General features: G+C 36.6%; 2 long non-coding RNA genes across 2 annotated transcripts in view; one reads left to right on the top strand and one right to left on the bottom strand.

Annotated features, from left to right (window-relative positions):
• LOC109074815 overlaps positions 1-17616 on the top strand; it is a 70622-nt gene that overhangs the window by 36763 nt on the left and 16243 nt on the right. The window contains exons 8-12 of the long non-coding RNA XR_006156280.1: positions 6463-6818; positions 7346-7446; positions 9092-9277; positions 9409-9522; positions 12183-12301. This is a non-coding gene — a long non-coding RNA (uncharacterized LOC109074815). The remainder of the gene's footprint in view (positions 1-6462; positions 6819-7345; positions 7447-9091; positions 9278-9408; positions 9523-12182; positions 12302-17616) is intronic.
• LOC122139433 lies at positions 9512-17444 on the bottom strand. The gene is made up of 3 exons (XR_006156281.1): positions 17323-17444; positions 17017-17127; positions 9512-9653 (listed from the first exon to the last, which is right to left on the bottom strand). It is a non-coding gene; the product is annotated as an uncharacterized LOC122139433 (long non-coding RNA).

Here is a 17616-nt window from a genome sequence, read left to right as displayed (position 1 = left end):
CTGATTCAAGGAAAAATTCATGCTCACCTCACCATCTTTTGCCATCCTCTGTTCTCCACTCTTCTTTTAAACCGGGCCAGAGGGAAAAATGCTTCCTCTTTCTCCTCACTCTTTACTTTTCTCTCCCACACCCTCTGTTTCTTTCACTTTCTTATTTCCAAATGTACAAAAAGTGTGTGCGTGCTCTATTTTTGAACATGCAAACTTATTTTACTTCCATAACCAGACATATTTCTGACTGAAATGGTATTCAAGATAAAAATATAGCATGGGATTTGATTTGCTTTGAGCAGAAGTCACTTATGCTCACCAAGGCTGCATTTATTTGATCAAAAAAAAAACAGTAAAACAGCAATAGTGTGAAATATTATTATTCATTCTTTTTTATTTGAATTAATTTGGATGTAGTTCATTCCTGTAACGGAAAAGCTGGATTTTCAGCAGCCATTACTCCAGTCTTTTTTTTTGCCGATTATTATTTTTGTGAAAAACATGATGCACTACCATTCATAAATTTGAATAAGTAGCATAATAAATTATTTATTCACATACAGGGGCGTCGCTAGTGGGGGGAAAAGGGTGACAGAGTGCGTAGAGCCCAGAGGTCTGGGGGGCCCGTGATCACCTACTGGCCATCGGGAGCACCGGGACATTCCATTCAAGTAGTGGGCCGATCGCCGAAACGAGCGAGTCAGATGTGTTTTTATACAGTCTATGGATGTGACACAGAATTGTTATACAGTCGTGTGATATGAGAACATTTAAGGTTCTGTAGTGATGCTGGCTGAAAACAGCCATGACAATGAGGTATATTGGAAAAACCCAATAGGCTTGTCAATTCAGCAGCATAGTAATTTAACTTGAAGTTATTAACACTACAAATAGCCTATGTGTTGGCAGAAATGTTATTTTTTTTATTTTTTTTTATTTTTTAAATAAATGTTACTATTATTACATAATGGGGAATATTTTACTTTTATAGAAGGTGTTATGTAGTTTCTTCATGTTTAGTTTTTCTTTAAATTACAAATTTTATAGTTTATTATTACCTATTATTTATTTTAAAAACCATATAAACATGGTAATGAGGACCATGGTTTTACTTCTTGTGACCACCATCCTACTAATACTAGTCAGCTAAACTCTGGATTCTAAGCAAGAACTTCTTTCTTTTTAGATGTTTAATTCTAATGAATTTTAATTAAAGTAAAATGTTGATTCAATAAGGGCCTGATTAAAGATAAATATCAGTGCCTTATATAAATTATGTGTTTATTATTTACAAATAATAAAGTTCTTAAAGGGAGTTTGTTAAAGGGAATTTTAAATTGTATTTATTTAATTGTCTTCATTTAATTAAAATCATGTCAGAATTTCTTTCTTCTGTGGAACATAATTTGAGAAATTCAAGAACTTTTTGACCATACAGTAGAAATCAACGGTAGCCAAAATTGTTTGGGAACATTTTACAAAATCTTCTTTTGTGTTCAACAGAAGAAAGTCGTTTGGACATGAAGGTGAGGAAATGATGACAGAATTTATTAGCTGTAACTTTCCAGCAGTCTAGCTCAAAATCAGTGCTTTACTGTCAAGTGCTTTTCCATGTGACAAAAATGCATTATTAAATTTGTTGCATTCAGTAATATCTATCAGTATTCATTTTTGTCCTATTTTATTTATTCATTTATGTACTCCAATTGGGTAATTTGTTGATTGGCCAGATGTGGATTTTGCCGGATGGGCTCAATTTGTCCAGGGACAAATTTTAACCCCAGTCCAGCCCCCACCCCTAAATGCTATTTTACATTTCACAAGAATTCCCAGCGACGGCCCTGTTCACAGTTTATAGTAAAATTGAACGTAAAGACATTATAACGTTACAAAAGATTTCTATTTGAAATAAATATGGTTCTTTTGAACTTTCTGTTAATCAAATAATCCTGGAAAAAAATCCACAAAACATTAAGTACCAGATATAGTAGTATTTAGTTGTAATTATTAAAAACTGAGCACCAATAACATTTCAAAGTTATTTTAAAATATAATATTTCAAAAATTTACTGTGTTTTTCATTAAATAAATGCACACTTGTTGACAATAAGAAACCTTCTTTAAAAAGAATTAAACAAAAAACTTTTGACCGGTACTGTAAATAACTAGTCTGTTATTGTTTAACATGATCCTGCATGGGGATAGAAAAGGAAGAGCGAATTCTTTTTTTTTTTTTTTTACACAAAGTTTACAAAGGCAATTTCTTTGAGAGCAATCAGGAACATGCATTTCAAAATTCTATGGTCAATTTTGATTCATGTTGACATTAAAGCGTTCAGGATTAGACAGTATCATAAGGCCACGTTGTACATCACCCAAGTAATCTGCGTCGCCTCATAGCACTGGCGTAAAGACTGCGAGTTTTTGTCGTGTTTTTTTTTTGTTTTTGTTGCCTGGAAAGGTTATGGTTAGATCTATGCCTATTTATCTGCCGTCTCTCCCTGTCTACCCCCGCCTTCACGCCTCGCTCCAGGCCCAGCAGTTCTCGCTGCTCTTCTGGGGAAAGAATGATATACTGGCTAAATGAGCTTCTTTATCAATCCGCAGGAGCAGAGGGGAGGACGTCTGCCTCCTCAGCTTATGTCATCAATATCCTCTTATATAAATGTCAGCTGTACCATTTTACTCATCGCCATTTCCCACACTGATGATTACATTATCCTGTAATGGAGGGGCTCGCGTCTTCCTCTCTGGCTCTCTCTCTCTCTTTCGCATTTTCACACATGCAGACGCAAACCCTCTTTCTCTCTCTTTCCATCCATCCCTCTCTCTGCCTCCCTAACTCTCCCAACGGTAGTGTGTCAATAGCCTGCCTCCATGAAACAAGTCAATTTTCTGCTGGCTTGGCAGCAGAATAAATCTCAGAGCTATCCAGAGCGCTAGAGATATTTATATTGAGAGTGTGCCTCTGTGTGTGTGTGAGAGAGAGAGAGAGAGAGAGAGAGAGAGAGAGAGAGTGTGTGATGGGAGTTTGTGTCCTTGGCTGAATGGGAGTGATTTCTTGCCTGGGCTCCACTGCAAAGAGAGGGAGAAAGAGAGGAAGGGACAGAACAGAGAGATTGAAATAGAGATATGCCCAGCGGCTGGGGGAGGGTGGGAGGGACATGCAGTCATTTCTCGTCAGGCCCTTAAAGCACGACTGGCAGTGATGACCAACCGCATTTGTTTTACTTGCTGCAGTTGAGGTGGCAGGAGGAGACTTATGTGCAGATGGATGCAGCTTTAAAGCTCAAGGGGCTCTCTCGCTCTTTCAGGGGAGTGGATATTGTGTTGGCCAGTGATTCATTACAAGCAGTTGAGCTGTGAAAAGGAAGAAGGCCGAGTGCCAGCCTGGGCGGCCTCCTCTCGTCGCCTCGGAAAGACTCTCGCTAAAAGTCACTCGACTGACATTTAACTACATCAGCTCAATGTCACATTTCAGATGAATTTCATTCATCAACTTCCCGTCTGTGGGTGCGTGTCTAAGAGCTAAATGACTGTCCCGTATTAATGCTCTCTGCTCCTCCATCTGCCTCTCTGCATTGCAGCTTTTCTGGTTCATCTGTCCCTGTGTCACCTTTATCAGATATGAAGTTCTTCAGAAGCTGTTTTTATGCAGGAAGTCACTGTATGCATTTAGTGATGCTAAAAGAGCTTTTAACCCTAAGTATTGGAGTTTATTATGTGCTTGGGAGGCAGTTCGCTACTGTCTGTAGTGTTCACTAGAGGGCAGTAGAGTAGGCAGTGGTGTGACCAGTGGCTCTCATGATTGAGTGATTAATCTAGTATGTCAGTGCTTGTTTTTACCTACAGTGTGTTTGTGTATTTGCATTTCACACTTTGGAGACTTTTAAATTCATCATAACATGTATAATGTTGTAATTACTTGGAGGTGCTATGACTTGCATATAAAAAAATGTGTGTGTTTAAAAGAAGTCTCTTCTGATCACCAAGGCTGCATTTATTTGATCCAAAATCCAGCAATAACATTAGTAATAGTAATATTGTGAAATATGTTTACAGTTTAAAATAACCATTTTCTAGTTCAGTATTTTAAAAATGTAATTTATTCCTTTGTTGACAAAGCTGAATTTTCAGCAGTCATTACTCCAGACTTCAGTGTCACGTGATCCTTCAGAAATCATTCTAATATGCTGATTTGCTAAAGAAACATTTCTGCTTATTATCAATGTTGAAAACAGTTGTGTACAATTTTGCATTTATGTATTTTTTTTTTTTTTTTTTTTTTTTTTTTCAGAGTTTGTTGACTAGAAATATCAAAGAATGGCATTTATTTGAAATGAAAAGTTTTTGTAACATTTTGTAACAAACTTTTGTGGTCAATAAGAATTATATTACATTTTATTTTGGGAAAGAAGTGAAAGAAATAAATTTTATTCAGCAAGAATACATTTAATTGATCAAAAACACAATGTATATATAATACAATTATTACTATACTATTAAATATCTTTATATATATATATATATATATATATATATATATATATATATATATATATATATATATATAAAAAACACACTTCTCGAAAGTTTGGGGTACTTTTTATTTCAGACACATTAAATTGATCATAATTGACAGTAAAGACATAATGTTACAAAAAATTTCTAATGTAATATAATTCAACTATTGTGTAAATTAATCAAAGCATATTTAGATTGTGTAATACAATTTAGTCTTTTTGTTTACATGTTTTTTTGTTTGTTTTAGTTTTTTCGAAATAAGGATTCACCAGAATGAATCAAACTTTCCAAACACTACAGGAGAGAGAGAACCATTTAGGATGGACCAGCTGACTAATGCATCGTAATTTCCAACACAACAAGAGGGACAGGGCTGTTTAGGATGAACTGATTCACTGGATTGATTCAGAATATTTAAGATAGTAGCGTTGTTAGTTTTAAATATGGTCCCCTCAAACACTGGTCTGCTTTAGTTTTATACTATATTATATTTTATCTTATGATTTCACATATAGACTACTTTTAATCTCTTTGACAATGAGAAATTGTTGCTGCGTTTATTATGCATTGCGGTGATAAGCTTTGACCTTTTCTTTCAATTATGCGGGGATCAAAGGTTGCAACCTCCCTTGCTTATTTTTGCCTCTGGTTTTCTTTTATTTTCAAATTGATTCAAGAAGAAAAGGTGGTCCGAGAAACTAACATGAAATCAATGAGAGACTGATGTGGTATTAACGCAGGCCGTTTTCGCCTCTGCTCTTGTGGTGTGGAGCAGCTAAACAGCTCAAAGCCAGCGAGAGCTCGACAGGCCAGAAATGTGACATTTTGAAATGTGCTCCAAGTAGCTGCAGACATCCAGTGTTTTATTTGAAATCAATGTTTAGCCTGGAACAGCCTGCTTAAGAGTTTTGACTGTTATGTGGCAATTTGTTTTCTTTGTGTTTCCATCTCTTGCGTTTTCTGACACGTTGTTGAAAGTTTTAAAATATTTCCTTGTTGTTGCGCAGAGACATTTGTCCTAAAAATGTCACGTTATTGTGTGAAACATTTATATTATTAGCGATTTATATGTGTATTCCCTTCAAAAACTTGGGGTCGGCAATTTCTTTATTTTGAATGAAATACTTCTATTCAGCAAGGGTGCTTTGAATTGATCAAAAGTGAGAGAAATCCAGTTTAAAACTTTAAAAGTCTTTACAATATCAAATAAATGCTGTTCTTTTGAACTTTCTATTCATTAAAGATTCCTGAAAAATATCAGTAGGCAGATTTCATAAAAATATTAAGCAGAAACAAATGTTTTCAAAATTGATAACAATAAGAAATGTTTCATTAGCACCAAATCAGCATATAAGAATGATTTCTAAAGGATCATGTGACACTGAAATCTTAAAGTAGTTCACTTCCAGAATTAAAATCAGCACACTTGTGTAAGTTTACCTTTTGAAATACAGCAAAGACATTTTCTAAAATAAATCAAGTTAACTGAAATATCACACTAAAAATATGATGCCAAGGTCATGGGTTTGATTTCCACAGGCATATAAATATATAACATTAATGCACTTTGGATAAAGTTGTGCTGTGTGTGTAAATATAATATAAAACTTTACAATACATTTGATACAATTTAGCTTCATTAGCAACAGTGTGACCAAGGCCAATATTTTCTTCATTTTTTTACAAACGTTTTAAACAGATATAAAAATACTATTATAATAATAATAATTTTATGCTTTGTTTTAACCAAAATGATCAAATTAAAACACATTCAGAGAGTTTTTATTGTTGTGGTTGATAGCCAGTGGAATCAAGTGTAAATCAAATGAGTATGTGACAGACAATGAAAACAGTTCACTGGGTTTAAGTTTTGTTAACCAAGGAGAATGCTTCCTTGGTCCTGTGGGCATGTTAAAATTCATGACTCTTCTGATTTTTATTCATAAGGCCCAACCTTGATGAAGCTGTCAGGGCTGGAAGACACACGAGGGGTTAGACGTACGCTTTCAAACACGCGTGACCTCACGCTGATGAGCCTAATTTACACATCCTCAAGGCCTTTCCCCTGAGCCCACCAATCACAATACCCTCCCACTTGACCTGCGACCCTCCACGGGGGTCTCCCATTGGCTGCGTAGTGAAAGGAAAGAGGGAGACATCCCTGCTGCTCATCTCCATCACAATGGCAGCATATGTTTGTGGGCATTTGAGCGCATGGAGCTGGCAGAGTCCATATTAGACTGACGACAGAGACCAGGTGCCTGAACCCCACACACTCGGAGACTAAAGAGAAAGTCAACACTGTTAGTAACACTTCTTCTCTGATTTATAACCGAAACCGCTGGAGCTAGTCTATCTGTTTAGCACACAGAAAGAGCTCTCTGTATGCTTGTTTAGTGGGCAGGCTGATGTAAACTTTGATGGGATCATATGCACTTTGGCATTGTGTTCTATGGAGTTGTAGATGTTGATTGATTATGGACTGTGAGATAGTTATATCACTGAATGTGTCTGGGTTACTGGATTTCACTCGGTGCCCCGTGCAAACAGCTTACTGCTGATTAAACATTGATTTTCCTCTGCACCCTCTCACCCTGATAAATAGAGCATTAAGAGGGCTCCACAAATAATAACATTGTGGAATAATAAAATTTGTTATATCTGGGGAACCACAATGCTTTGAGTAATATCTTGAATTATTGAATTTTGATAATCTTGCATAGTGCAAGTGAAGGTTATCACCTACAGTCTGCTGACATATCCTTACCATATTTTAATGAGAATAATGACCTTCAAAAAACTCAAAAATAATATATTGTATTTTCTGCAGGTTTCCTTGTGAACAGCCATGGAAGTGAGGTGAAAGGGAGCGAGGAGGAAGTGAGGGTAAAGGCAAGTTTAGCTTGCAGAGCAGGCTCTACCTCTATCATGGTAAGTGAACTCCTCCTAATTACTATTCAATAAACTCCCGTTAAATTAACAGCTCAATAGGCAACAACATCTGCTGTATGTGGCAGGCCAGTGAGTCGTACGTCTTCCCAAGTCTTTCTCTTTCTCTCTTTCTCATTTCCGTCTCATATTGTCTCACTGACAGACAGTTTAGTGAATCACACTCATCTGCCATTTGTTTTCTCTGACTCTTTTTCATTATGTATGTGGCATTGTGTGTGTTTATCTATATGTAGATAGATAGATAGATAGATAGATAGATAGATAGATACAGTAGATATGGTGCTCATCGATTATCTTTTTGAGAGTATTGACATTAGTTGTGCCTGATATTTTCTGCTTTAATATACAATTAAAATATTAAGCAGCACAACTGTTTTGAACATTGATAATATTAGGAAAGGTCTCTTGAGCACCAAATCAACATTTAAGAATAATTTCTAAAAGGATCATGTGACACTGAAGACTAGATTAATGGCAGATGAACATTCAGCTTTGCCATCACAGGAATAAATTACATTTTAAAATGTATTAAAATAGAAAACACTTATTTTTAGGGATGCACGATAAATTATCGGCACGATATTTAATGCGCATCTCGTCAGTAAAGCCGGTTCTGTAATCAGCGGTAAATCTCTACACGTGTGCTTTCACGTGGAGCAGCATTTACTACATCGAGCCATTGTTCTCTGACAAGCTGCACAAAACATACGCAAAATATGATCATGGTTTTGCGCAGCTTGTCAGTGAACAACGGCTCTGTGTAGTAAATGCTGCTCCATGTGAAAGCACGCACGTGTAGAGATTTACCCCTGATTACAGAACCGGCTTTACTGACGAGATGCGAATTAAATATTGTGCAATATTTATAGTGCATCCCTACTTATTTTAAATTGTAGTAATATTTGCACAATATGACTGTTTTTACTGTATCTATCAAATAAATGACATAAGTGACTTAACAAAAAGGTATTACTGAACCCAATCTTTTGAATTGTATTGTATATAAAATTGATATAACAAATTTTATTTCAATGTACAATACATTTTATGAAATAAGTATAAAATAAATATTGAAATCTACAAGTTTGAGCATTTAAATGCAATTTTAAATCCAAAGTTGGACTTCAAGAGCCCACTATATTTTCAGATGCATTTCAACTGTACAGTTCATTCTGTCAGCTCATTCTGTGTATTCCTTGGGAGACAAACCCATGATTTTGACATTACTAATGCCATGATCCACCAGTACCCCCTTTTAAAATAGGTTACAACAAAATATTGTACTGGAATTGTTAATGCAGAATAAAAAAAATTGTCTTCATGTTCTTACATGGTTGTAATTTTATAATTAATATTTAATGAATTATTATGGTTTCTGTCAGTGGGAGTAAAATTGTGGTGCTTTCATACCCGCAGCTACATTTTCACATTTTGCAAAACTTGTGCATAACATTAATTACGTTAAGACCATGTAGAATGCCATGATATGTTTAAGTACTTTGAAGAAGAACTGTATAATTCAGCACTTTTCCAGTATGTCATCTGAGAGCAAAGGCTGTCCGGCTGTCTGTCAGTGAAAGATTAGTTGCTCGGCTCACACGGTCTCCGCTCTGCTGTCACAAAGGGCCAGGCAGCTGCCGGACCCATCCAGGGGCATCACTCACCACTAATGAACATATCAGTCCAGTCCAAGCACTCTCCCAGACGCTCCTCACGCAGCCATGAAGAAGAGGGGTGAGGAAAGGCTAACCGAGTTAGCCGTTCTCAAGCGGCTTGGACGGAGAAGACAGATTGAGGATGATGCAAATGGGTTGGTGTTTTTTGTGTGCACACATGTGTGGGTGTGAAAATGATCAGTGTGCTTTGAAATGGCAAACCGCACAGCAAGGCCAGGCCCCAGCGCTCATTTCTCATCTTTCTCTCACCTGTTCCACACTGCAGAGCTCACAGCATTGATCCAGACACACCCGGCTCCTCGTCATCCATCATAAGACCAACGCTCCCCTCACGCTGCTCAAGGTCCACGCGTCCTCCTTTCCGCTTTTAGCCACCCAGGTAAAGATATTCATCAGGCCTCTTATCCTCCTCTCTCCCTCCAGTAGTCTCTCTCTCTCATGGAGAAGACAACTTGCAGCCATATTAATGCAACGCAGCAGCCACTGGGAGGATAACAAGACCCCTAGTACCTGTGCGAGAAAGAGAAGGGGAAATAAAGGGAGAAAGTGTATGTGTGTGTGTGTGAGATCTGCAAACACACACTGACATAAAGAGGTCATCTCATAAATCTTTAGTAGATAGGGTGATGCTGTTTGAGTGAGCTGTGAATGGGGCCTCAAAGCCCAAGTCACTAGGGTCAACGGATCAGGAGAAAGAAAAATAGAGAGAGGGATCCGTAGACATCGCCGCATACTTTATCTCTACTTCAGCTATAGTTATATTGGTCCTGCAGGTCATCCCTTGTGGTTAAATCAGGAAAGAAACTTGTTTTAATTAATCCTGTGAAAAGGCCAGGGCTAATTATAACAGGTGAAGGATGGCTTTCTCTTTTTCTTCTCCCTCTCTGTGCTGCACATCAGTCTCTTTGCGCTCTCCTCTTCACCTGTGATTGATAGAGGACTCACTCCCAGAGCCTACAGATTTCCCATGCCTCCAGAATTGTGTTGTTGTTTTTAGAGCAAGCGTATTTTTGTGCCTAGAAGATTGGAATACACTACATAACATTTGCCCAGATTTTGGCTCTGAGTTGACGCTAGTTGCCATAAGTCAGAGCCTGTAGATTTCAAGCAGTTGGAGTTGACAAATTGTGATGAGCACAGACTTTTTTTTTTTTTTTACTTTAATAATTCCATCCAGTGAGAGGATGTCAAACATGTTTGATATTTTTGAGCGTTGTTTTCATTTGTAATGCGTCTTACAGCAATGAGTCACGTGTTTCTGCACAAGTTTTTGTTTAGAAGCACTTAAAACTCTGTTAGTATGTATGTGATTTCTAGTTGTTTAGTGTACATTATACCCAGTTTTCTCTGTAACAAAGTTTGCAAGTGTATGATTTCTAGTGTTTTAATCTATTTCGATTTTAAAAGTCATTTAGTGTATTCCAGTTTTACGATGTTCATTTTGCATAAACATCTCAAGTGCTGGTACCACAAATCAAATCACAAAATACACTAAATAGAAATGTTCTAAAAAAAATGTATAAAAAATGGTATATATAAATGTAATTAAAACCATATTGAAATATGTTTAATCTAGAGTACATTACAATACATTAAACTTAATTTCGTCTTGCAGCAATTGTAAATGTCCTAACTGCTTCTTTTTAAAATATTTCTTTGAGGCTCCTAACTTTTGAATGATTGTTTGTGTGTGTGTGTGTGTGTGTGTGTGTTTGTATATATATATTATGTGTGTGTATGTATGTATGTATGTGTATATTTATATATATATATATATATGTATGTATGTATGTATATACTATATACATATAGATATAGATATAGGAAGTGCTTTCAACTTCCTACATTCTACTTCTTGCTATGAATTTTCTTTTGATTTTCCTATCCTAAATATGTTGTATTTAGTTATTTGTATTTAACATTATTTGTCCCTTTACGGCCCTACGACCCAGCAGTTAAGAACCGCTACTGTAAGAGAACTCGCAAATCTTTTCCTCTCTTTACTTTCGGGTACAAGTATTGAATAAAAGCTGTATAGTTATTTTACTACAGGGTTGTCAGTTGGATGCCACAGATTAAACCATAATGAGTTAAGCAGCCCAAAGGATAAGAGCTTCTGTTGTGCTTCACTCACGTTTGTTGCGTTTGTGTTCATTTACTTTTGGCAATGCTGTTGGTAACGCAGGTGAAGCATGACATGTTCATTTGGATGAAAAAAAAAAGAGGCATTCACAGCTGGGGAAGAATATTTCTGTCCTGTTGTCAGCAGGCATTTGTTAATAGGGCCACTTCACTCTCTTTGCTTATGGAAGTGTTAACTGCACACCCAAATTAGCTCTGATGAGCAGACGCAGCCTAACGTGACTGATACATCTCCGTCGGCCGTCGGTTTTAATTCTGTAATGAAGAGTATAAAATTATTTAGTATGATTACAAACTAAGATTAAAATGATCATATTGAATTGGCATTTGAACTTGAATATCAATTTTTATTGGATAATGAGCAAAATAGTGATTTCTTTCTCTTAATTATGATATTTTTGATTAAGTTTATTGAGAATGTTTGTGCTCTTGGCTTGGGTATGAATACTTATGTGGATGAGTTACCACATGTCCCATGCTACAAAATCCAGATGTTTCTTATACACGTTGCTGTTATGATAATTCACATAGCATTTCGATGCTCTTACTGTACATCTGAATTTTTTACATACATTGAGTCAATGTGTGGTAGTGGATGTCTTTAATAAGGCCATCAGGGGCAGAGGGATGGGTCATCGCTCTCTCTCCTGTCTGCCGCAGGAGGCTGTTCAGTGGCAGAGGCTGGGCTTGTGCCATGGCAGCTTTCCTCAGGTGCTGACCTGACACACTTTGTCCTCCCAATATCTTTTTTCCGACAGGGATCTATTTCTCATGTCTGCCATAGAACTTCTCCAGGCTGTGGCATTAGAAAGGGGTCTGTCAGAAAGTGAGAGGCGATAAGTGTGCTGTGTCTGACTATGAGCTACTTGTTATCTATGTCCCCTCTTTCCTCCACAGGACTATCAGCTAGATGCTTGATGGATTCCCAGGGAGGCCGTGCTTGGATTTAATTCTGTACAAATGTCAAGCATATTGGCAGCATATTTAGTTATGATCAACACCTGGATGAAAACCAGGTTTGTGTTTTAAAATACATTCAAGTCTTATAATTTACTACAGTTTTCTTTTAATTGAATTACAAATACATGGAATTCCACAAACATCCCATTTCATTTCTTTGTAAATAATAATCATTATTAACTTCTTATGAAACATAAAACACTCTCATGGCAGTTGGTAACTATTTTACGTTTTAGTGAATTGGTGGCAAATTTATATGAATTTGTATGAGCTCAGAATACATTTTAAACACCTTTGTGCTTGCTTTTTTAAAATAAAAAATCATACGTTTTTATATGAATTAAGTTACAAATTAAACTAAAAGTACAAATTAAACTAAATGGTCAAACTTTATTTTAAGGTCCAATTCTCTCTAATAACAAACCATTAACTAAAACTTTTGCCTCAATAAACTCCTACTTTGCTTCTTATTAATAGTTAGTAAGGTAGTTGTTCAGTTTAGGTATTGGGTAGGATTAGGGGTGTATAATATGGTCATGCAGAATATGTGCTTTATAAGCACTTTAACAAGATTGCAAATACAGTATGTTAATAATAGGCATGCTAACAAGCAACTAGTTAATAGTGAGAACTGATCCCTATACTAAAGTATTAGCAACTAAACCTTTTTATGAGATCGGGTTTGGAAATGTAGTTGTTAACTGATATTCTTCTGGCACACTCTGAGGAAGGCTGAAGTGTGCAGCGTTTAAGGCATTTTTAATGTTAATTGTGATGGCCAGAATGTAAATAAAGGCCTATTAACTCTTTCGGACCAGAAGAAGTGCCTTGGATTCTTTTTTGGAATAATTGTTTTAAATTTAACCAAAGAGCACCTTCTGGGAATACTACACAAGGTCCTTAATCAGCAAGTAGCGCTTCAAGATGTCTCCTATGACCTGATATTCTTCTCTCTTTGAACTCAAAAAATGCTGTCAGTAACAAGTGATCCAGTAATTTTAGCTCAAGAACCACATCAGTCTGATTTAAAAACAAATCACAGTTGTAACCAATGTGGTTTGAAGGACAGATGTGCAATGAAGTTCCCACGTTTTCAGGAAACATTCGTAAATAACTACATGTAGTTAGTTTCTCCAACAGTGCATTGTACTGTGGTAGTTAAGCACCAAGTTACCCCCATGGTTTGGTAGACGCACCCCAGATCTGTTTTCTGAACCAAATCAACGAATTCATTGAAAAGATTATACTCAAAATACCAATTCATTTACACATATGTGGCACATGAGATGGTCCACTTTTGTGATGCTTTCTGAAGTTCTGGTCCTTATTCATTTTGAGTGCATAGAAAAGAATGACCAGAACAATCTTCAGTTTCTACAGTTACCACTGTCTGATCAGACTTCATTAGAAGGTACATGAGGCTCTGATGGATGTCAAAAAGATTACATCACTGTTTTTGAGACTCCCTCAGTCCTCTCACGTTCTCACTTTTGTTTAGTTCTGCTAACTTCTGCTTCATTCTCCCAGATGGTCTGGTATAACTAAATGATCATTGTCTCCCCTAATTCCATTCTTCATGTTTTTAAGTAGGTGATGCTTTTTCCAAAGATCCTATGTGGTCATAATTCATTCAGAGAGTTAGTTTTGACATAGATTTTGTGTCTGAAGTCAATAATCTTATCCTTGAAGCGCAAAGTTTTTCCACTTTCCTGTTCTTACCCTTTAAGTAATGGGTCCTTTTAAGCATGGCTCTGCACTTAATCCTCACTCATTTTGTTTTAACAGTCAAAGCCCAGTCCTGCAATTAGGCTGAAATGTCACCAGACTCTGTGCGTTCATGCCTCACTCTCGATACCCTCCACACCCCCTCACAGTCCCTCCGCTTTTAGCGGAAGCATGCATCCTCTTTTCAAATGGACCACATGCAGGCCTTGACTCTGGTGTCACCCAGATCCTGTGCCAGCTCTACATCTATTACTCACCTAATTGATGTAGAGGCCTGTGTGCTGTGCTGCCGCTCTGCAGATTAACCAGACAGAATTATTTTCACTGCAGCCATTGCGACCCATAGAGCATCTCGGTCTAGTATTACATTACTCTACTGCCTGCTGTATTTGGGGTTGTCCTGAAGAGCTTCAATAAACACACTCGTGTTGGGTTTCAGGTGATTACGTGTATAAATAATGATTAAGCAGGGGTTCATTTTTTGTTGGTTATGAATTTCTGATTTCTGTTGAGGGATTTTTCTTCTCACTAACAATGCTTTGCTCTCCATTTGCACAGTTGAGAAGCTACTCCTGTGGGAAAACACCAAAAAATTGTGTCAGACATGAATTAGGAGTGACTATCTCTTTTGAAAATATCTTAATCACATTAGACTGACCTTGCAAAAAAAAAAAAAAAAAAAAAAAAAAAATTTAAAAATTAAGGCAGGTAATTTACATTAGGATGACAGGACATTTGATGCCAGTGCTGCGCTTGCCAAATGTTAATCCACCTTTGTTGGAAAGCAATCCAAGCTACTGTTGATAATAACAGATACAGGGCCTGGTTAGCATGATTCATGCTCATGCCTTCACATTCAACACATTATGAATCCTATGTTGTTGATCTCATGAATGCTGATGTATGCTTTTATTGCAAGGCTGTCACATTGAATATATTTGGTCTTGGGGGCTCTTTTTGTCCATATCAAAAAATATTTTTACCCACATTGCAAACAAAATGTATGAAAAAACAGTTCTTTCTCTCAGATGAGTTATTACTGTTGAAAAAGTTCAAAATAATTCCTCAGAAAAAAAAAACTTCTTCCTCATGGATCATGGGCGATTCTAACCACATGTAAACCATGATGTATTTTTTGAGTAAATATAGATGTAAATGCATTAACTAAGTTTTCTCTGCTATTTTCAGTAGCTGCCTTACTCAGAAGTTCTTCCGATCATGCAATAAGCTACAATTAATTTTTCAGCTATAGTCATATGAGTTTGATTGGCCAGCTATATATGTTGGAGTTTTGCGACAGGACAGTCTTTTAATGTGATTAGTATGTGATGCTTTGAAAACGTGACATTGTCTTTGACATTGATTGCATCTGTGGCAAAATTGTACATTGTTCAGTGATGTTTAATCTTATTAGCCTATACTGCAAGCGGTAGCTAGATTAAGAAAGGACAAACGATAAAATTTAAATTTAGCTCAGTTTTATTGTTATTATTATTATTATTATTATTATTATTATTATTATTATTATTATTCGAGTATGTTTTAGTAGTTCCACCATGCCAGTAAAATTACTAAAAGATTAAAGTTGTCTACGGAGTTAAAACGGTTGGCAAATTTTATGCCGGAAAAGGGTACAATTCGAGGAAAACGAGATAAAATCGAATTGTCAAATAAAACATTTCTCTCGTGGAAAATGAATAAGGGCCTCTCAGTTTAGACAGTATCCCATGAAAACTTAATATATCCATCTTACCAGATGTGTGGGCAGATCATTTACAATCCCCAGAAAGGTCATTTTTTTTGGTGGTATATGATTAAGGGCCTCTCGTACATATTTTACGAGGTGGCTAATCGTACGTCGCGTACGACCACCTCGTACAAAATACGGTCAAATCGCGTATTCTCGAGTTGGACATTCGTATGGTCGGACCTACACCAAAGCACCCCGCCCCTAAACCTAAATAGTGGTGGGAGCCAAATCGTACGAAATCGTACCAGAGGTCGTACAATTTCGTACGAATTAGCACCTCGGAGTACGAATTGGTCGTGACGATAGCGTTTGAAAGTGAAAAATTGCCTGTGAAATCGGAGCTCTCGGGGTCGGAAGCATGGAATAAATAATGGAATAAAACTGTCCAGACAGACGTTCACTGGAGTAAGTGACAAATCTCTCTGAGTCATTAGACATGCAGAATACTCACAGACCCCGTACAGACAACGAAAAATGACTTAAATATTTTGGTTCAGTCCTTCAGGCATGGACAATCCCGTTTAAGTTGCCTGCGAATTCCTTCTACAGCAAAAGTGAATTGAAGAACACAATTATACGTCTTACACAATATGAAACCAACTGCAGTAGCTAACGTTTCTTCGACTCATAATTGGGCCTGATCCTAATTCTATATTAATCTCTAGATTATTACTTTGATTTAATTGTGATCCTAAAAATAAAATGTATTAATAATAAACTGTTAAATATAAGTAGTATGCGCAGAATGTAGCCTATTGCATCGTAAAATAAACTTCTGTATTTGTATGAATTCAGTAGTGGTATCTTCCATGGCATTTCATTGCGTCATCTGCTTACGCAGGCGTCCTGCTCACTGTAGGCAACACTAAATGATCACGTCACACAAGCGTAACCACCTGCCTCTGTATCCTTTTATGGTGCTTTTTATTTTTATTTAGCCTATTTTTTTTTCTCGATGAGCTATTAATTTGTTTGAATTTATTCAAATATGTCGGTTTTGTTGTTTTACTCGGGTATTTATTTGTGGTTTTATAAAATGTGAGTTGTTATGCTGTTTTTGCCGAATTCTAAATGTTCGTATCGCCACAAATTAAAATTAATATTACGTATATTATGTAATTGGTTTAATATGAATAATTGCTGTTAAACTTTAATTTTTTATCTAAATTAATACGAATAAATGTAGCATATTTTCTTTCATTTAATTCAAAAAGATTTAAACAAATCACTTACAAAGCGTCAAAAAAGGAAACATTTATCTGGTGAAGCTACAGTATACTAACCACCAAAACGCACCGTTTTGTCACGCTGTAGATCAGCCTTTATCCGCCATACACGGCTGTTATCCGATGTCCCTCGCGGTGAGCCTCAGCCTTATTCTGCCAGTTTAACCCAGGCCTCGTTAAGCTAAAGTGCACGACGAAAACAACGCAAAAACAATCATTAGACGCTTTAACCAATACACTAATTACAGGAAATACACACACGCTACAATTATAGATTATATATAGCCTACATAATTAAATGTATTTATTATGGCTTTTATCTTAAAATTATTTCACATTGGTTTAGTTTTATTTCTGTGCATATCTGTAAGTTTACCCTCGTTCTGCGTAAATCGACGAAAAATAGTTCCCATAATGCCAAAAATACCGAGGATTGAACAGCAGGCGATTTTTAGAGATGAAATATCTTACTGCTGATGTGAGCTGGCCCTTTGCGCTTGAATTATGGCAAAGAAGATTTGGTGCAGCTGAAGGGGACGATCTCTCTCTCCCTCCCTCTCTCTTTCTCTACAGTATATACACACACACACACACACACACTTTGTTCTATCCACAAGTATTATCAGCCATGATATACTACCTGATTCTAAAATACATTTATTGTGCAAAA

The sequence above is a fragment of the Cyprinus carpio genome, chromosome B13 (assembly GCF_018340385.1).
Source record: "Cyprinus carpio isolate SPL01 chromosome B13, ASM1834038v1, whole genome shotgun sequence".
Taxonomy (NCBI): Eukaryota; Metazoa; Chordata; class Actinopteri; order Cypriniformes; family Cyprinidae; genus Cyprinus; species Cyprinus carpio.
The sequence above is the reverse complement of the archived record's forward strand: the minus strand, read 5'-3'. Positions and strand labels throughout refer to the sequence as shown.